This window comes from Ictidomys tridecemlineatus, chromosome 2 (assembly GCF_052094955.1).
Source record: "Ictidomys tridecemlineatus isolate mIctTri1 chromosome 2, mIctTri1.hap1, whole genome shotgun sequence".
NCBI lineage: Eukaryota > Metazoa > Chordata > Mammalia > Rodentia > Sciuridae > Ictidomys > Ictidomys tridecemlineatus.
Window position 1 is genome coordinate 217,072,133 of NC_135478.1, and position 22,028 is coordinate 217,094,160.

Below are 22,028 nucleotides of genomic sequence, written 5' to 3' on the forward strand. Positions count from 1 at the left end.
GCTTGTCTATATTCTCTGCAGTCACCAGAAGTTGAAGGCCCTGCATTTTAGTCTAGTTTCCTACAGAAGTTGGCCCGACATCTGAGAATAGTATATAGATGATAAAAACAATCAAAACAGTGATGGGATCCAGATGGTTATTCTCGAGGGCTGTGTCAATCAGAGTCAGGTGAATTGTTAGCCATGCCCCCCTTCAGTAGCCCGGGATGTCCCAGTGACGAAAATCAGATGCTTTTTCTACTTGGACAGCCCCAGGTGCCTGGGTTGGCTCTGAGAGCTTTGGGTCCTTGGTCAACTCTGCCGAGGAGAATGAATGATGGGGGTGGGAAGGATTTAATTTAATTTAATTTAATTTCATCCTATTCTCCAAAAGAGCTGTTGGGGAAGATGCACTTTTTAAGTTGTAAGCATTGAGAACATCAAGGGGAAACAAGAGACAGGCAAAGGTATGAGTCCTCATCCGACCCACGAGTGGAAGGTCATGTGGGCTATTTGTTGACTGGCTACATCTTGCTAACTGGGCAAGATGTTCAGACCAGATCACAAGTTTCTAAATATGCAATTGAATGGCTATTTACTAGGTAAATAGTAAAAATAGTAGAAAATACCAAATAAAACATTGCTTCAGGAATCCTGTCATCCTTCGTGCCATTTTAAAAGTATTTCTTGAGCCTCAGACAGGTCCTTCAGGAGGTGTTGAGAAGAAGGCATTGCTGTCATACAGGGCAGCTCCATATGTGCTATTGCCCCTGTAGACCGTCCAGTGGGGCAGAACGTGGAGACAAAAGACAGTGATACTGACCGTCCTGGGTAGCCCTGTGTTCATGTGTGTTTTATTTATTTTTTAATTACTTTTTAAAGTTATTGATAAACTTTATTTTATTTATTTATATGTGGTACTGAGATTCAAACCCAGGGCCTCATGCATGCTAGGCAAGTGCTCTACCGCTGAGCCACAACCCCAGCCCAGTGTCTTCGTTTTGAACAAAACATTTCAAAGGTGTTCAGTAAATCTAATAGAAAGGAGTTTCTAGAATGAAGACATTAAGAAAGAAAATACTTGGGCTGGGGATGTGGCTCAAGCGGTAGCGCGCCATGCCTGGCATGCGTGCGGCCCGGGTTCGATCCTCAGCACCACATACAAACAAAGATGTTGTGTCCGCCGAGAACTAAAAAATAAATATTAAAAATTCTCTCTCTCTCTCTCTCTCTCCCCTCTCTCACTCTCTCTTTAAAAAAAAAAAAAGAAAGAAAGAAAGAAAATACTTTTGTATCGCTGCCCAATGTTTCTTTCTGAAGCTAAATGTTATCACAAAAGAATTTTAAAAAGTGTATAAAGTAGGGCTGGGGATGTGGCTAAAGCAGTAATGCTCTTGCCTGGCATGCACGGGCGCTGGGTTCAATCCTCAGCACCACATAAAATAAAAGATGTTGTGTCCACCAAAAATGAAAGAATAAATATTAAAAAAATTCTCTCTCTTCTCTCTCTTTTAAAAAAAAGTGTATAAAGTAAAAAAAGTTACAATAAGTCAAGGTCAATCTATTACTGAAGAAATAAAAATACATTATATCAAAGAAGTATTTCTTGAGCACCTACTACATGCAGACAGCATGTTAGTCTGTGGCACACTTCAGTGAACGCCTTTGTCTCACAATCTTGTGGTAAAAGGCAAGACGGAGACCCAGAAAACAAATAAGTGCAGTGTGTGATAACTAGGCCGTATGAAGATTCTTATTATACACTGTATTGACTCTTGGGGGATGGAAAGGGATTTCGGCTTACTGAGATCATGAGGGAAAGCTGCAATTTTTGTCCCAGACATGGACTTGATTTAGAAAAGCACAGAGGAAAAGGAGGCACACCTTGCCTGGTGTGGGGAGCATAATACTAGGGGGCATTTGCACAGGGCTTTGCAGTTTGAAGAGCTTTGTCAACCAGGAAAACAGAGGTGAAAGGAGCCAGGCTTTGCAGAGCCAAGGGCTGAGACCATGTGATGACGGCAGGAAACCATCATCCCTCCTTCTTCTGCCCCTCTCCCGTCTTCTTCTTCATCAGGGCCCGTGGTTTCACATCCATCTGCTAACCCAAAGCCCTTTCATAGGGCAAAGAGAGCCAAGAGGCTGCATGGCTGAAAGAAAATAATCAATTGGTGTGCGGGCGCATGCACATGAACAGTTGGCATAAGACATTTTCTGTCTGGAAGGAACAAGATAATTTGTGGTTTCTAATTCCAGATAAAGTTATCTCCTGGTCTTTGAAGGACTTCCTTTCCTAGCCACCTTACTTCCCATTTCTGCCCCATTCAAAATAAATCCAGTCTCCATCCCTGTTTCACGGCCCGGGGCTGTTTGCTCCTGGGTGTATCACGGGTCCTGCTCCCACCCTTCAGTTCCCAGGCCAGACCCACCCACCTCCCTGAGCTGCCTCCAGCTATAAACTCACCCAGAGCCGTTCTCTCTCCACCTCCAGTGTTTGCTGATGTTCAGAAGAGGAGTGTAAGAGCCCTCTGAGAAGGTGAGGAACCCCCCCTTACACTACTGCCTGGTTTGGGACTATGTGACATTCGGGGAAAGGCCAGACAACGGAGACCTTGAGGTCAGTGGTTGGGGGAAGGGTTGGGGCAGTGCAGAGTGGAAGGAATGAATTGGTGGAGCACAGAGGATTTTCAGGGCAGTGAAACTATTCTGTCTTCTTGTTGTAGTGATACATGTCACTAGGCATCTGTCAAAACTCAGAATGAACGACCCAGTGCGCCCTCATCTAAATCACAGACTTCAGTTAATAACAATGTATCTGGGGCTGGGGATGTGGCTCAATCGGTAGCATGCTCACCTAGTATGCGTGCAGCCCAGGTTCGATCCTCAGCACCACATACAATCAAAGATGTTGTGTCTGCCAAGAACTAAAAAATAAATATTAAAATTCTCTCATTCTCTCTCTCTCTCTCTCTCTCTCTCTTTAAAAAAAAAGAATAACAATGTATCAATATTGGTTCATCTAGCAAATGTACAAGGCTAATGCAGATGTTAATGATCAGAGAAGCTGGAGAGGGGAAGGGGGATGAGGGGGTATGTGGGAACCTTGTTTTCCGTGCATTTTTCCAAAAACCTAAGACTACTCTTAAAAAAAAAAATGTCTAACTTAAAAATAGAGAATTTGGCTATAGGTTCTAATGATCCGGGAGCAGAAAATATGCAACATATTAATGAAATACACATATTTTAGCTTTCTCAAGGTTCTTTCCACTGTTGTTAATCTCAGTGAAACTTGCTACTCAGCATCATATTGACACTATGTCCAGAACTTTAAAATGAACTAACTGAATCAGTAAGATAGACTCAGTCCAATCCTAATGTCAAGGAAAGACTCAACATTTACTTTATGAATTTCAACATGAAAAAAAAATCCATTAAAATATAATTAGTAAAAAGTGAAAGATTTATACAATCTAAAGAAACTGGGGTTGTGGCTCAGTGGTAGAACGCTTGCCTAGCATGTGTGAGGCACTGGGTTCCATTCTCAGCACCACATACAAATAAATAAAATAAAGGTCCATCAACAACTAAAAAACATTTTTAAAAAAGCACTTAAAATATAATTAGCGAGTCTTACCCTAAGTACAAAGAAGGCCTCCCTAGACAGGCTGCCATTTAAAAGAGATTGTTCTTCTTGGCCTGTTTTTTATATTCTTAACCAAACAACTGTTGGGGAAAAGCCATATCTACCTAGAATGAAAGGAATATTGGGAGCCACAGAAAATCAGCTTAGTGAGTAACAGATCCTTTTGTTTTCAACTTTGAAAACAGGGTGACTGATCCAAGGAACCCCTCCCTGTGGTCACACCTGAACTGATTATAGTCAGCAGTCCATGGGGAGATTCAACCTACAGATTCAACCAAAGGAGGATCAAAAATATTCTAAAAATGCTGCATCTGTACTACACACGTGCAGACCTTCTTGGCATAATCCCCTTGGCAATACAGGTAACAAAGATTTGTATAGCATTTGCATTGGTTTAGGTATTATAAGCAATCTAAAGATGATTTAAAATGTATGGGAAGATGTGTTCATGTTCTATGCAAATACGAAGCCATTTTATAAAAGTTACTTGGACATCTGCAGATTTTGGTATCTGTGGGATGCTGGAACGAGTCTCCCGGAATATCAAGGGCAGACTGCTCTGAGGCAGGGATTTGGTCCCACGTAGATCCTTATATAATACTGTCTTTTTGGGTTATTAAAATGACTGAATTCATGGTCAGAGTCATTCCAAAGTCCATTATTCTGTCTAAACTTGACAAGTAAATTAACCATGGAGTGAGCAACCTGGTTGCTAGAAAGTTCTTCATTACGAGGTGAGAAAAAGAATGTTTCCCCCTCCTCTCTGTCAACCTTTCCTATCCCAAACAAACAACTCTCACCAACTCTTTACCTTCGTATGAACTCTAGAGATGGGGTGAGGAGGGAAGATGGAAGTCAGGTGAGGAGTCAATAAACAAAGACTTGTGGGTAGCAAGCATTACCGGTCATTCTGAAGTGTCCACTCACAAAACACAGATCCCAACTGTTGACCTGCCACACAAAGCATTCATTCAATTCCTCCTATTACCTTCTAGAATAATTATAAAGAGAATGTTAACCAAATAAAACAAAGAGATGCTTGCATTCATGATATGCATTCTGAGCACTTAGCCTGGGGGTCACCATTGTGTACACACCAGATAAATCTTCCTTTATCAAGATTCCAAGCAGTTGTGAAGTGAAGCTCGGATGACAAGATTTTTTTTTTTTTTAAACAGACAGAGTCAGGGAGGAGTCATGGCTCAGACAATGAGATCCAAGAAAGGGCTGCTGTGAATCTCTGAGCTCCGCGGCGAGAAGATGGATGGTGCAGGAAGACTGAGAAAGAACACAAGCAAACCAGAGAGAAAGAAAGAAATTGGGGTGTCAAGAAGAATAAAGAAAAAAAAGCATTAAAGGGGAGAGAGATGGGGACTGGAAGCGATGGTGGAGGAGCAGGAGATCTGTACCCAGGGAGGCACCCAGGGGAGCCCTTGTGGGTGGAGCCCGAGGCCTGGATGCAGGAAGCCAGGTGTCTTGCTCCTTTAACCACATTATCAGTCGCCTACCATATGGCTTCTGAAGTGCCCGGGAAGGCAAAAGCAGAAAGCAAAATGCCAACCACGTGGCACTGACCCTGAAAAATCATCATCTCTGTTAAATTCTGAGACACGGGAGAATAGGGACTTTCTCTGCAGGAGATCAGTGACTTTGGACCTTTCATATATCAAAGCTCCAAGTGGGTGTCTGTTTCAAAACCTTAGGAGTCCTGTCTTAGGTGAAGTTCTTTGGCACCAGCAATCATTCCTGTTCCGAGTGGTGACCCTGAAGCCCAACTAAAAACTGAAGGAAAACATCTCAGTTTTCAAGGAAAAAATCTGTTAGGCCGAGGGTGGTTTAAGCTGGAGTTTAGATGTCGAGTGAATAAGACTGTAGTCCTAGTTTTTGAAGATCATGAATCCACATGGAAAAGGTAACCGTGGCTCTCACTTACCAAGGATGTGGGCCATTTGCTGGCCAGGCTGGACGGCAGCTCTTCCTTCTGATTCTGTAAATACCAGTGTGGGCTGGATGCTCCCCTGGGCCCCGGTGGGTGTCATGTTGAGACATTATCAGGACTGGCCTCCTCCCTCCCGCTGCCCGGAGCGTCCATCTTCACCTGCTTCTCTCTTCACCTCCACGTGTTGCCGGATTTTTCTGCAAAATCTCTTTTAGTCCCTTCTAGCTGTCCTTGTAATTAGGCCCGGGTTCTCCTCTGCCCGGCTCCCTCTCCTCGTGCGTCTCAGCAGCACCCGTGCCCTAGAGCAATTGCCTCCACCTGGCTTTCCTGTGGCTCCTGCCCTAGAACCTGTAAGGCCCACCTGTTCCTGGGGTGGCAAACCCGGCCCACCCTACACAACTCCTCCTCCATCCCCATCACTGATTTCCACCAGCCCCCTCCGCACACCCGCCGGTGCTCAGGCAGGGTCATCCTGTATTTTGCTTTCTCCCTTAAACCACCCAGCAGCAGGTCCTGCAGATTGTAACCCCGGATTAACATACCTGCCACTCTTCATCTCCACGGTCACCTGCTCCTTCAAGCCAACTCCGTGCCTTGTGGAGATGGCGACCCTCTGCTCCCTGTCCTCCCCGCCCCCTCCAGTCCATTCTTCATACAGTGGCCCAGAAATAATCCTCAAAAACGCAAACCCAGTCAGGCCATTGCACCAAAGGTTTGTCATGGCGCTTGGGATAAAATCCCCAATCCCTGCCTCAGCCTCCGAGTCCTACGTGGCCTAACCTCAGCCTTCCTCCACCGGACCTCAGCTCAGCTGGCCAGGCTGGGTTCTCCCCTCTGCCAGGCAGGCAGCACCCATCGCCCACCCTCTCCTCTGCTTCTGGGCCAGCAGCCAGTCCTGGCTTCTCTGGTCTTGGCTTCAGTATCTTCAGAAAAGCCTTTCTGGACTTCCTTAAATAATGCCATCCCCGTCTCCCACCATCTTCAACTCCTTCGTGTGTTTTAACCCCATTTGTTATAATTTTATTGTTCCTTGTGACATCTTTCCCCCATGGACCCTCAATGTCAAGGCCAAGTTTATATCGTCTTAACCATCTCTGCTCTGTCCCAGGTCAAGGCTCAGTGCACGTCAGCTGTTGTTCTGGCTGCCTTATCGCGGCTGTCTCTGGACAATTCTAAACTCTGCAGATGCAATGTCCCTCCCTCTAAGGTGTTCGTCTCTTCTCCCATGTCCTCCGGTGCTCCCTCCAGCCGGCAGCCTGTCTGTCCCAATGTTTAGGCCTTCCCTATTGGTTGCTTAATTTATTTTCACTAAAAACAAAAACAAAACCCTATTTGGCTCAGTGCTGTTTTTCTTCCATCACTGATACAAACCAGCCATAAGAGTAAATAATCCCTGCCTCATTGTAATTTTCTCACTCCTGTTTATTTCTTCCCTATATTTGTAATGCCAGATTCACAGGACCCCAATAGACCTCCAGGAGCTGAATCCGATGCGATCACACAAGAGTCTTTACTGCAAGCTCGTGCCTGGACTCACAGCCGAGCGGTCCCGAGGAGGAGTGAGTCCCAGCCCTTAGTTCAGTGAGGATTTATAGGTTTTGGGGGGGCAGATACTCTATGCATCACAACATCACACAGCAAATCATTTCACACCGCGGGAAAATCAAGGAACTCTTAACATTGATCAGCACATTCACTGGTGGGAACAAGTTGGGTAAGGGTGATTGGTGAGTTCAAGTGGTGGATACATTTGAACTGATTGGTTTAGGCCGTGAGGGGTGGCAAGAGTGCACACGATAAACTGCAGGGTGGCCTAATCGTGTTATCAATCACCGAAACTACTGGGAGGGGCACCTGGCATTTCAGATATTTTCCCTGTCTCATGCTGATTGGTGGTTGCTAGGGTTTGCTATGGGTCCTTGCTTAGCAACTGAGTCAGGGACACCTGGATCCCTCCTGTTAAACAGCTGTGGATCTCTCCTGTTAAACAACTCAGCAGGGTGGGTATGTGCCTAGGAGCTTCTGTGGTTTTTTCCAAGGACAAGGGTCGCGCCCCCTCCCTCTGGACAGCCTTAAGGTAGAAGCTGGTTTCTCAAAAATGGAGTCACATCGGTTTCTCATACTCAACTTCTTGTCGATTGTTTTTATTACTCAAATTAACTTCAGAAACAGTTCTAGAAAGTTTTAAAAGAGAATCCCTGTCCCTCTCCTGCTCCCCAGCACACCTTCCCCTTTGTCTCTCAAGCTCCGCCCTCTCACAGCTCCTCTGGCCTCTCCCTGTTCTGCCCATCTGCACATTGATTTCTGCTTTGCTCCGTCCTGTCGCTTCCCCTGTGGGTGCCTCCGGGCTGACCTCACAGGCTCTGAAGCTTCCGCTGCCATCCACACTCCTGGTGCCCGGTGCAGGACCCACCTAGCTTGTCCTGAGGCTGCCTTCAACCACCCAACTGTCTGCAAGGTATTTACACTCAAAGGTCTCCCCCAGCCGACCCCAGGAACTCACCATGTTGAAAGCCACCCGGTTAGAGTTTGCATTTGGAACATACTCCAAAGTCTCAGGTTGAAGGCCTGGTCCCCAGTGCAGCAATGTCCAGATGGGGGAGGACTTGGGGGAAGTGAATGGATCATGAAGGCTCTAACCTCAGAATGGATTAATCCATTGAGAGCCGAATGGAGGAGGTGAAACTGTAGGCAGAGGGGCACGGTTAGAGGAAGCAGGTCACTGTGGGCATTTCTTGTCCCTGGCTCCTTCCTATTTCCTTCCGGCTCCTCCTCCCCTTTCCTAGCTGCCATGATGGGGAAGAGCTCTCCTCTGCCATGCCCTTTCCACCATCATCTGCCATGATGCTTTCCACCTTACCACCAGCCTAAAACAATGCAGCCAGTTCACCATGGACTGACATCTCTGACTTGTGAGCCAAAATTTAAATCTTTCCTCCTTGAAGTAGATTTTCTCCAGTAGTTTGTCACAGTGGCAGAAAGCTGATGAACATACACCCTAGCCGCCTTTTCTCACAGGCCGTGTCTCCTGCATGGTTCGTGAGTTGGGACTCATCTCCCAGATACTCACTTCTCTCTTAAAGTCCTCTGAGCTGCTGGTCCTGGATGGGGACTCAAAAGATCATCAGTGTGGTCTCTCTTGACTTCATCTATCCCTGCTTCCAGATGCACTCTGCTCCTGACTTTCTGCACAGCCTGGGGTCTCCTGTTTTTGTCTTGCAAGGATGGCCTTGTGTCTGTCCACTGCTAAATGATCTTCTGCGATGGGAGAATAATCCCTGATTTGCAGCTTTCGTTGATTTCTTTGGTGTAAATTCTCTCATCATGATCCATCTCAAATACTAACATGACTTCACTGAAGATGGAGTTGGAAGAGATGTGGAGTCGTCACCATTGGATAGTCTTTGTACCATGTAGACAATAGAACTAAAAAATAAATAAAACCTTCAAGGGCAGACATATAGGTAGTGATACATTTTTATTATTTATTACCTCCATTTTTAATAGAATTCATTTAATTATAAAGTTTTAGAATTTAATTTTTAATAAGGACTGCATTTAACAACCAACGGGCAAGATTCCCAAACATTTTAGCAATTGGCCCTCCAGAGGCCATTGAGGCAGCTCCTGTGGGCGGCTCGCCCCCTTCCCAGGGATCCCTCCTCTCCACCAACATCTTGTCAACACTTTCTCTTCCCTTCAATCAGCTCTGCCTGCATGGGGAAGGTGCCCCCTTCCACTCCACCACAGCTCTCACCCACCACAAAGATCTGTGGATGCCCTCTCTTCCTCCTATCCCACAATTTCTTGAGAGCAGAGACCACATCCCATTTTTCTTTGTAATCCCAGTATAGTGCCTGGTACCTCTAGTGGACAGAGAACTACTAAAGGACTGAGCTGCTGAGGTGGCACATGGCTGAGATCCCTGCTGCTCAGGAGGCTGAGGGAGGAAGGTCACAACTTTAAGGCCAACGTGGGCAACTCAACAAGACCCCCGCTCAAAATACAAAGGGATGGGGGTATAGCTTAGTGATAGCATATGTGAGGCACTGGGCTCCATCCCCAGGACTTCGAAAAAGAAAAAAGAATTGAAGATTCCTTTCTGTTGGCACGGTTCTTTTCTCCTCTGTCTCCGTTCCTGATGGCTTTGGGAGATTGGCTGCAGGATGGAACAGGCTCAATAAAAACAAAATGCTTTTTGATTGGACGAACTGACCAAGCAACTAGAGCATTTGCAAGCATGAATAGTTTACTCGTGTTTATTTGGGGTAGGAAAAAATTGTGCCCTCTCAGTTGGTTCCCAGACATGGTGTCTCCATGCCCATGACTATAATGGCTCATGCTGACAGTGTCTATGGAATGCAAATTCATGAATTGTGAGAAAGCGATTAACTTTTCCATTAACAGTTCTATTAGTCAGGGTTCTCCAGAGAGACAGAACCAATAGAATGGGTGGATGGATGGATGAACAGAGAGATGGACGGATGAAGGGGATTTACTAGGGGAATTGGCTCATATAATTATGGAGGCTGAGGAGTCCTATGATAGGCTCTCTGTAACCTGCAGTCCCAGTGGTTTGGCACTATCCAAGTCTGAAAGCCTCAGGACCAGGGAGCGGATATTGTAACTATCGGTGCAAAGCCAGAGGCCTGAGGACCGGGTTGTTGGTGGGGAGGGTCAGGGTCAGCACTGATACAAGTCCTGGAGTCCAAAGGCCAAAGAGCCTGGACTTCTGATGTCCAAGGGCAGGAGGGAAAGGACATCTGAGCTGCAGGAGGGAGAGGATTATTTGCCTTTCCTCCTACCCAGGCCCCCAGCTGATTGGATAGTGGTCCCCACTCACATTTGAAGGAGAATCTTCCTTACTGGGTCCACCAACTTGAATGCCAATCTCCTCTTGTTTTAGTCAGCTCTTTTGCAGCTGTGACTAAATGACCTGACCAGCACAACTGTAGAGGACGAAAAGTGTATATAAGGGCTCATGGTTTCAGAGATCTTAGTCCACAGAAGGCCAGCTCCATTCCTTGGGGCTCAAGGTGAGGCTGAAGATCAGGGCAGAAGAGTGTGGCAGAGGGAAGCAGCTCACATGGTGATCAGGAAGCAGGGAGAGAGACTCCACTCTCCAGATACAAAATATATACCCCAAAGCCACGCCCCCAGTGAACCACTTCCTCCAGCCATACCCGACCTGCCTCCAGTTACCACTCAGTTCATCTTATTAGGGGATTAATTCACTGATTAGGTTAAGGCTATCACCCAATCATTTCTCCTCCAAATCTTTATTATTATTATTGGTACCAGGGATTGAAATTGGGGACTCTTGACCACTGAGCCACATCCCCAGCCCTATTTTGTATTTTACTTAGAGACAAGGTCTCGGCCTCCTCTGGAACCTCTGGGATTACAGGTGTGTGCCACCGCACCCAGCTTCCTCCGAACCTTCTTTCGTTGTCTCACACATGAGCTTTTGGGGGACATCTCACATGCAAACCATAATACCTCTGGAAACACCCACGGAGCCACACCCAGAACTAATGCTTTTACCATTACCTTGCTATCCCTCCATCCAGTCAAGTTGACATCTCAAAAACCATTAACCATCCCAGAAACCATTTAAGGCAAGTTACACATTTGATGCTCTGCGGCATCCTAAGCCCTGGCCTGGACTTTTTTACTGAATGAAAATTAACATTCAAGGTCATCATTCTAAGTGACAGAAAATCAGAGGAGCCCGCGAGGAAGAGTTATCTGTTGGATGGAACAAAACAGTGATTGAACATCCATCGCGTGACAGGTTCTGTATTAGCCACGGGGATGGATCCATGAAAGGAGTGTAAATGTACTGAGGATATTTTTTGAGTTTTTCAACGGGACGCGTGTCATTTTACTGACATAGACTCTAACTTCCAAGCCTTTTTTAGGGTTCCTCACAGTTTTGTAGCCAATTGACTGCACGGGCTGTTGTCTGAGGGTACGGAATTTCCATGCATCTACAGAACTCTAGCTCAAGTCTCACTCGGAGTCGTGGTGCACTCTCTAGAATTATGTTATACTTCACGCGGATGGCTTGTTTATATAACAGAATCGTTTTGTTTTCCAAGAAGATTCAACAGTTCCATTAAGCAACAGCAAAAGTAGTCATCACTACTGCAGAGCAGATTTCAATCTCAGCAAGATTTATATTTCACAAATAAATATTTAAAAGTAAGTCATAACAGAGCGAAAACCAACAATATCACATATCCCCAAACTATGCCAGTGAGTCTGGGTGCATATCTTGTAGAAACTGGGTGTTCCTGAAACCTGAGAGAGATTTCACTCTCTCTCTAAAGAAAAGTTGGGGGCCTTTAAGATTCCATCTACACATACACATCCGTCCGAAAAGAAAAATCCAAAGACTGAGCTCACTGGGTTTTAATTCAAATTTGACTAAGTAGAATTTGAGTAAGTAGACCGGATTCAATCTGGACTGTGTTGAGATTTCTCAAAATCCATTTATTTTTACAGGGAAAAATTATTGCTTGCTTACAACGGGTAGGAGTGTCTTGGTCATAAATCTGAACATGGCTCACTGTGTCACATCTGATAATGGGTCACATTTGTGGTAGGAAGATGTTTCCCAAAGGTCTAAGAGTCCTGAGCCAAGGTGTGGCATAGGACAGAAAGATGAGCTACTGTTGCCAACGTTTCCAAAGACAGCAGCCCCTCACAACCCCCGGAAAGCCCAGTGGCCCCCACTGGAGAAGGACAAGATGGCACCAGCAGGCTCCTTGCCTGTCTTGGAAAAGACAGAGTTCAGGAGAACTGTCTAACTGCACTTAATGGTTCCAGCCTAGAAAGGATTTCATGGCATCATGGGTCTCCTGGGAAAGGACATCGTGGAACTAACTTATGGAATCCAAGTCTAGACGTGGCCTAAGGACTCCACAACACACTTAAAAGAAAAAAACAAACCAAAATAAAAAACCAGAAAGGACTTTTCCCGCTCTGACAGAAACCACATGAGTAGTTAGCTTTAAAGGTGGAAATTGCCAATGACCTTTGGTGGGGGATATTCTCTGGACAACTAAAGCAGGATCTAACTGCTTTATAATGCTTCCAGGGGCGTGGAATGTTCTCTGCAGTGAGTGGGAAACACCCCTTTACACGAGCAAAGTCTGAAGTTGGCCCACAGGACAGTGTCTCTGGTGGCGTGGGATTTTTCAGCCTTGCACTTGCTGGCCTGTACCCTTCGGAGCAATTGCATTTCAATAAATTTCAGGCGTGTGCCTGCAGCAGATGGTCAAGACATAGGGATGGTCATAAATCTGGGCTCGGTGGCTTCCAGCCCCCAAATCCAAGGCTCTCAAAGGCTGACCTTGGCACAACTGGAATTCGTGTTGTAGAATCGTCTTCTACAGGTGGTAATTCAGTATCTTACTTTTTTTTTTTTTTCCTTTTTGCCATCCTTGAAGAGTAGCAAAGTGTAGGAATGTTAAAACAGCTTTCTTTCCCCTGTGTGCTATGAAGGCTAGATGGAAGGTCTTTCCAGAGCAAAGGAAATTAGGCCAAAATGTTCCACACTGTGGTCAAGGCTGCATTCCTATTGAGCAAATATGCACAAATGCAGGGAGATGATATTGACCCCACATGCTCTGTCACTGATGAAGGGAAGAAATACGGCAGTCCATGGTAATCCTCGTATCGGATGCTTGGATCCAAGCCAAAAGATTCTCCAGAACTTTTTTTTTCTATTATAAAAAATAATACATGTTCAATCTAGATTTTAGGAATTTTATTTTTTTTTTATTTTTTATTTTTTTTCAAAGAGAGAGTGAGAGAGGAGAGAGGGGAGAGAGAGAGAATTTTTAATATTTATTTTTTAGTTCTCGGCGGACACAACATCTCTGTTGGTATGTGGTGCTGAGGATCGAACCCGGGCCGCACGCATGCCAGGCGAGCGCGCCACCACCTGAGCCACATCCCCAGCCCAATTTTAGGAATTTTAAATGTAAGGAGGAAATTTATTTTGCTTTCTCTCTTTCTACATGCCAAGGTGCCCTTTGTCCTGTTTTGCATGTGGTGTGCCTCAAAGAAGATAATGTTCTCTTTAGAGACCTGGAAGAGCAGGACGTGTGTCCGAGGGGCACAGTGAGTAGGAGGGACGTGCAAGAAGCAGAGGTGGAGTACGTCCAGTTCTCCACACTCCCATTCCCAGTTCTTTAGGGAAAGCCCCAGTATTTGGGGAGAGAGCCCCAGGATTCTTCCACGAAGAACATGACATCTGGTCAGCTTCCCATGAGAAATGGAGCATTGCTGTCCCCACCTGGACGATGAACCCTGCAGGAACCCACTGGGGTCACTGGATCCATCCCCTGGGGAGGGGCTCATTGAGCCTTTGGAGGGAGGCCGATAGACCTTTCCTACCCAGAGTTAGGTCCACGGAGCTGCCAGCGTTGGGTCACTGAAGTCCTCTCAGGACACTTTTGAATAACCACCCCCAATTATCCTGCATTAATTATCTCAGCTTGGCTAAGTCCTCCTGCGCCGTTGCAGGACCCGCCAGGCCCTGGCTTCGGAAACAGGCTGGAGGTCTAGGGCTGATGAAATTGCAATGTCTGCGGGATTCACAAAGGCTTCCAAAAGGTATCAGAGGTGGAGAGTAAGTCCAGGGCTCCTTAGGCTTGTGCAAAGGTTTATTTTATACCACGATTTTTGGAATGATAACTATAGACTTGAGATTATGATCATCCAGACTGTTCTCAGACCCTCAATTGGGTCCCTGAATCCAGTAATTGCTTTTCTGTAATTTACATCATTGAAGCCACCTTATCTGTGGCTCTAGAACTCAAGAACTCTAGAGCTCAAGGACTAAGAACCTTCCAGTTCTCCTCCTCCTCCTCCTCCTCCTCCTCCTTCTCCTCTTCCTCTTCTTCCTCCTCTTTTTTGTGGTCCTGGGTATTAAACCTGGTGGTGGTCTACCAATGAGCTATGTACCCAGCCATCGCCACCACCCCCTTGAACCCAGGGGTGCTTAACCATTGAACCACATCCCCAGCCCTTTTTGTATTTTATTTTGAGGCAGGGTCTTGCTGAGTTACTTAGGGCCTCACTAAATTGCTGAGGCTGGCTTTGAGCTTGCGATTCTCCTGCCTTAGCCTCCCAAACCACTGGGATTACAGGCATTTGCCACTGCACCCGGCCCCCTTTTTCTTTTTGAGACAGGGTCTCACTAAATTGCCCATTCTGGCTTCAAACTTGTGATTCTCCTGCCTCAGTCTCCCAAGTTGCTGGGATTACAAATGTGCGTCACCACCCCTAGCTCAGATTTTCTTTATAACAGTGTTAAATGCTGACAAACACTAGAATCAGTAATGCAGAAATAGAATCTACACCTTTTTCTGCAAAAAGCAGGTGCAAACCAGAGTTATGACACTTGGGGCCCAGTCTCCAAAGCAGCCAGGATGAATGGGGTGAAGGTTCTACCCCTTCTCTACTGGACAAGTCTTGGCCGCCAGCCTGTCGGTGGCTGGGCTTTCCTCTGGGTGGTTCACGTGGCTCTGATGCCTCCCGTGCCCAGCACCTTCTCTGAGCCTTGTCTTGCCTGGAGGAAGTGCTCAGCTGAGTAGAAAGGAGGAGCTTGGAGTCGCCTCTCTCTCTCTGGGGTGGTGGGGACCTCGGCTCACTTCTGGACTGACTCAACCCAGGGCCTGGGCAGTCGTCGATTCTTCTGCTTAAAATCTGGAGTACATGTTCGACTCTCTCGCCACCCCTCAGGGTTGTTGGGGAGGTTGGCTGGGTGCTGGACCCTCTCCCTGTGGTGGCAGAGAGCGGCATGATGGAAACAGGGTCCGGCCGGAGGTGAGCACCTGGCTTGCAGCCTCTTCCTGGCCTGGATCCACGGACCTGGCCGAGCAGGGGTGAAGTTGCTTAGTCAAGTGGACCGTGGTCAAGGCCTTGCCTGACCCTGGGAATAGTGGTCGCCATCAGTTGAAAGAACAGCTGTAGAAGCCCCAGGAGAAGATGAGAAAATATGGTCCTCCCAGACTCCAGCGAGAGAGTTCTCGGGCCTCACTCACTTTGGGCCCTGGGAAAACATGGCGCAGATCCTGGAACTGAGCACAAAGAGAAAGACTGCTTGACGAGAGGGAGTGAGCTCCCCAGACCCGGAGGAGTGCAACAGAGACCCGGCGATTCAGTGTCAGGGTGCTGCAAGGGAAGAAGGCGACTAATGTCCCAAGTCTCTGGGTGGTAGCCAGACATCTCCAAAGATTCGTGGTTGTTGGCTCTGACCTAGAGTGCTCACGTGGCCTCTGCGTCCTGTGGTCTTGACTTGGGTCTGATATCCTGGTCTTGGTAGCACGCTCCCTGGCACAGGGCACTGGTCCCATCCATCCCTTGGCCTCTGTCCCTGAAACTCTCACCCAGTAGGTCCTCCACAAGGTGTCCTAACTGGGTGAGGGCTCTTCCAACCACGGGCACAAGCCCAGCTCTGTCTCAACTTCAGACTGACTTGGCCAATAGACAAACTTGTTGGAAGGAGAGTCGTCTACGTGACACTGGAGAGGAATATGGCCACCCGGGGATTTTGATGTAAGAGAAAGTGAATTCGAAGCTGACCTCAGCACTGGAGTTTGAGAAAAGATCTCTGGCCTTGGTCTGTAGAAAATATAGGGGGCTGGAGAGACTGGGAAGGGGTAGAGGAGAGAGATGCAGAAAGAGAGGGAGGAGAGGAGAAGGACACTCCGTTCTGCAGAGAGGTCTCCGTGTGGCTCTCAGGCCTCACCTTGGTGATTTTCCTAGTTTCTAGGCAGCCTGGCCAGGCAGACAGAGCAATTTGGTCAATTCCACGGAGAGGCCACCTCTTTTGAAATGTGCTATTCTAATCAGCAGTTTATCCGGCAACACAAGTGCAGTGAGTTAACACAACCCAAACTGATTTTGTTGGTAAACATCACCCAACTGTTTCCTTATTAATTTACCTTGGCAACACCTCTCCATCATGCAATTATGTAGGATTCCAGACCCGTATTTACTCCCATCCCACACACACCTTATGTTACCTCTGCTACCGTGGGGAGGGAGAGGACAGCCTCTCCGCTCCTGCAGATCCTCAGATAATCCCAGCGGGAGATGAGAGAGACACAGACTCTTGGGGAAGGGGGCAGTTTGGGGCAGGGTGAGCCCAGGGCTTGGTAGGAGTCACTTCAGCCCTTATTCAACAGGTGAGCAGGAAGTGGGCCCAACTCACCCACAGGAACCCCAGAATAGATATTTCTGGAATAAGAACTTGGAGAAATAAAGTGAGGGGTGCTTACTGCAAAAAGAACCAAGTTTGAAACAGTTCACATCAATTCTTAGGGAGGGTAGACAATTCTGGACAGTTTAGTTCATGTGTTGGGAAACAATTGGGAAGCCAGGCTCTCTCCTGGAGGGCAGCGGAGTCCTTTAGAGCCAGAGGAGGGAGAAATTCATTCACAGAAACCAAAGAATTTACTCCTCTACTGCAGCTTCTGCAGACTGACCTGAGATGCCCCTCGGGGAGCTGCCTCGAGGCTGAGGTACGGAGAGGAGGGAGTCCTTTAGGGGAGGTTCCTTCACCCAGATGCTGGTTTGTTGGTCTGAGTAGGGCTTGACCTTCAGCATTTTGAAAAATCTCCCCTGGAGCATCTGCAGCCCAGGTAGCCTGGGAAACACCCTGATCTTAGAGTGCACCTAAGCCAGCGGCAGCACCGGGAATTTGCTCGAAATGCAAATTCTCAGGTCCCAGCCCAGATCTACTGAGTCAGACCCTGTGACCAGCTGCCTGTGCTCACGCAGGGTGGGGAAGGCTGCCTCCGAGATAACCCAGATCTCCAGCTGTTTGGGGAGGTGGCTTAAACATCACTGGCCCTCCACCTCCCCCATTCTCTCAAAGACCCCAGTCCTGGAGGCTCACCCAGCCTTGAAAACTTGGAGCCCTCCTTGTGGAGCTACGTAGAGTAGGAGGGGCAGGAATCAGCTCCAAAGCCCTGCTCACTCTGAGCCGAGTGGACACTCCCAGCTGTCAAAGCAGAGTGTGCACCACACGGAGGGCACGCCTTTACCTAATTTGCACAATATCAGCTTTTATCCAACTCGGGCTCCTTCCTGGACTCCCTTCTCCCTCGGACTCCTTCCCACCGCCCAGTTCTATCTCAGGAACTTCCTCTGCATCCGGCAGCTGGTCACCTCCCATTCCAGAGGGTGTCCCCAGCCCTCAGCATGCCTTTCTCAGCCTCACTGGGACCTGCTCCTCCCTCCCTATCCCACCTGCTTCCACCTGGGCTCCAACACCTGCAAGTGCACCTGCCCACACACGTGTGCACACCCGAGAAGCTCACAAAAACCTTCTCCAGTACATCCTGTTGCCTGTAGGGTAAAGTCCACCTGTCCAGAGCCTGCCACCCACCGCACCTCCCCCATCCGGCCTTATCTCTCTCCAGCCTTCTTGCCGAAGCCTGCCTCCGGCAAACCTGGTCCACTGGTAATAACCTTGATAAGATAAGCTAGTCAAATTAGAGACAATGACCCCGGAACAGGTTGGGCAGCCACAAGGGTGTCAGGCTGGGACAGCTGCAGAAATTTCCAGTGCTCAGGGTCTGAATGGATACACTTGGATCCCTGAGTTCCGTGGAATGACGATGATGTTCCTTGGAGAAAGGTATCCACAGCTCAAGGACTCGATGGTGCGTTTTTGGTCATTTCCTTTCTTTGTGGCGTTTCACTAATTATGTCTTCTTAGAAAACCTAGTTTGAGAAATGATTTTGTGGGCACATCAATAAACTGATATATTTTGTAGGAAAATTAACCAGGTGCTCTGATTATGGGACTAAAGCTCAATTTATCACAGGTGTTCTAGAGTGGGCATGGTACCTGCCTTCAGAATCTAAAGAGCGCTGTCGCCATCTGGTGGCAACTACCTAAAATACAGTCAGAAGTGCGTTCATTCATTCATTCAACAAACACTTCCTGAACATTTTCTGATTGACAAGCAGGCATTCTCCTGGCCACTGGGATATGGTGCTGAATCAGGTATTGTTTCTCTTCTCAAAAAGCTTACATCTAGAGTGTGAAGAGAAGCAACCTCAATGGGGTAGGCTTGGGGTGCTATGGCAGGACATGGACAGACAATCCATCGTCTCTCGGATGATTGTCTTGAGGTGACATCTACTCTGAATCCTGAAAGTAGGAGGAAGGACCCTGGTCTGTGACAGGCAGGTGAGGATACAGGATGGCAGAGCCTGTCCTAAATCAGGTGACACAGGTACAAGGCAGTCTGGGACCTCAGTGCAGACAGGGAGGGAGCTAGGCCCTGTAATGAAGACACTTGACCAAATGTTCTTGGCACAGGATGGACTTTCCCAAGCAGAGGACTATTTCTGGTTTGCATTGCTCTTTGGGGTGTGGAGAACCGGGACTTGGTTCAAGTAGACACTATATTCTGGAGGGTCTGTGGGGTGGTTGGAGATGAGCACCAAGTACCCGGACAGCTGCAGGGGCTTCCTGGGGCCGTAGGCAGCCTCCTGCAACCAGACAGAGCAGACGCCCTGCTCGCGGCCTCCCGGGGGACAGTCAGGACGACTGGCCACACGTCAGCCCCTCATCATCGTGGAAGCTGGTCTTTCCTCATCCCTGGTCCTCTGGCTCCTGAACGTTGGCTGAGGAGCTCAGTTGCCACTGTCCACTCTGCTCTGGTGGCTTCTTTCCTAGCCAGGAGCCTGGACTGAGAACACCCTGGATGGGTCCCTGCCTGTGACAGGACTGCTACGTGTTTGCCCACCTGTTTCCTTCCCCCTGTGCCCACTCCATTCCCAGCCGCCCTTGCCATGAGGTGTGGCCAAAGCAAAGAAGGTGGGGACGTTTCCAGGGCTGACCTGTAGGTCCCCTCTCCACGTCACCCTCTTCGCTCTTCCCCGATTGCCAGCTGGTTTCAGACGCTCCTAGCGGATGCTGAGGTCACAGAAGGGAGGATCCTGAATTCCCGAGTCGCTGTGTGGAATCTACCCACGGAGCGCCCACCTCTGAGCTTTCGATGAGGAACACGCCTCCGTGAGAGGAGGCCCTGAAGACCCTGGAGCTCCTGCCAGAGCGCTCCTCCCCTCCATCCCTCCCCCAGGCTCAACCCCTGCTCCACGTCGCCACGCCTGGAGGGGGTGGGGCGTCCCTCTACCCGGTGCTGAATTCCTTAGCTGCAGATGTCGCCCAAACTTCTAGTTGACAGCCAATCTCCTGCTTTATGATCCTTGTTGGTGGCCCCCGACACACAGGTCACAGTGCTCTTTTTCCTCTGTGGTGGGACATTCTGGTGCTGACAACTGGAGGAATAACACTCGTGCTCTCCTGCTCTCAGACTGTGGACGCTGAATTCTGTGATCGGGGCGTGCGGTCTGTCCCCTCGGTGCCCAGCCAACCCGGTGTAAAGTGACTGTCCCAGGCGGTGGGGGTTGCTGAAAGCTCCCAGACTTGTCTCAAGGCCACCAAGCCAGCAGCGACTCCATGCTCACCCAGGGAACCACGTCCCGCACCTCAACACCGACATGTGACCACATTCAGCCTTGAGGAGTGCCAGGAGAGATTCGATGACAATTTAGAGAGTGTCAACATCTGACAAGCTGAGATCACGGGTGACACACACTGAGAGAGAGGGGCTGCAATGTGAAGCAGATAGGATGGGCTCCCGTAGCATCAAGAACCGGCTACAGTCCACAACACTGTCTCCGCCTGCTGACAACACCTACGGTCCAGGTCCGAAGGGTAGTATCCCTGCAGCTTGCCCGGCATGTGACGAGGGCACCCAGGTGAGGTTGATGGGCAGGTGTCAGCTGATCGTCCGATGAGCTCCATCTTCATTTTAATAATGAAGCCAGATGGGATCCACTTGGCCTAAATAGCATCACATCACTCGCCTGCTTAAAGTCCTTCAGTGGTCGCCTTTCCCACTTTGGAGGGCAGTCGCAGGTTCTCACACAGCGCACCAGATCTCCCATGTTCCCACCGCTGCCCAGCTCTCCCATCGTCCTGCCCCATCGTGCCCCCTGCCAATGCCTCCCAGCCGGTCCGTCTCTTCCACTTTCTTCAGGTGCACCCAGCACCCAGTACCCTCTCAATAAATAAACGCTGAATGAATGAGGCTGGGACGCCCCGTAGGGCCCCGCCATCCTGAGAGAGAGGGTGGAGCTGCGGTTGGTGCTGGGTGAGTGGACGCCTCTCTAGATGCAGGCTCTGTGAGGTCAGGAGCCCTGCGCCTTTGCTGCCCCTGTGCGTCCTCCGTTCCCGGGACAGAGCCAGTGCTGGGGAGCCCCAGGGCACTGGTTGAACCAATAGAACGAACGGCAGTGAATGGGCCCAGGGAGTCCTGGCCAGAAGAGACCCAGGAGGCCGAACCAGCAGGGCTCGGCGACTCCGTGAATGTGGGGGTGAGGCTGGGGATGAGAAAGAAGGGAGAGTCCAGAATGAGCCCGAGTTTCCAGCCTGGGGCTGAGTGGAGGCAGGTACCATTTAGAAAGATCAAGAACACGGGCTGAGGCTAATGCAGGAAGGAGGCCGCGGTGAGGAGCCTGGTTTTAGAGATTTCCATTCTGTAGGATTTGCGGGGCGCTGGTCAGAGGAGGCCAGTGGGCAGCTGGGTATCTTGGTTGGAAGCTCGGGGATGGGAACTGGGCTGGAGAGAGAGGGATGGGGAGCCATCGGCCTGCAGATGTTAATGAGGACCAGGCAAGAAGAAGAGATTGCAAGGCGACAGGCGGTGTGGTGGTACAGTGATGTATGAAATATGGTCCCTGCCCTCACCACCAATACAAATCAAGATTTGACATAGACCTCAGAGCTGTTTATGCACCCATCCACGTCTCCATAGCAACCACAAAGGGAAGAGAGAGCTCTGCCCTTATCACAGGCAGGGGATGCACACAGATGGCTGCTGCCTCTCCCAAGTCCCCCATGCAAGGGGCCTTCTCACTTCACGGGGGATCTACAAACGGCAGCACCTGGAAATGCCGTTGCTCCCGCCAGCCCAAGCCTGTACCTTCTCCCATGCCTCAATCATGGCACCCAAAGGTGGGGGTGCATCAGCCCCTTCTAAAGCCCCTTTTCTCTAGTCCCCTCTCTCCACACACACCTCTCTCAGAGCCATCCTGGGGGTGGCTGTAATGACCAACTTGCCTAATCCAGACACTTCCGAGGCCACCTCATTTGGTCTTCCTGGAACATTCAACGTCCCCGGGCACTTCCTGGTTTTGCCACTGTCCTCGGGTAGCCTCGGTGACAATAATCATAGCCCACATGCAGTAAGAGCTTACTGTGAGCCAGAGCCGTAGGACGCCTACGGGGGGGGGGGGGTGGTACCTCAGTTTCCCCAGGATTCAGTGTGACAGAATGAGGTTTGAGGAGGTGGTGGTGCGGCTTTCTGAGACCATCTGAACTACGGAGGCAGCAGGTTTGAACTTGGGTCACTGCAGAACAAAAAG

General features: G+C 48.9%; 1 long non-coding RNA gene across 1 annotated transcript; it reads left to right on the forward strand.

Annotated features, from left to right (window-relative positions):
• The first annotated feature begins 3,811 nt into the window (after nt 1-3,811).
• On the forward strand, nt 3,812-6,890 carry LOC144370336 (uncharacterized). The gene is made up of 2 exons (XR_013430319.1): nt 3,812-3,984; nt 4,801-6,890. It is a non-coding gene; the product is annotated as an uncharacterized LOC144370336 (long non-coding RNA).
• The last annotated feature ends 15,138 nt before the right edge of the window (nt 6,891-22,028 follow it).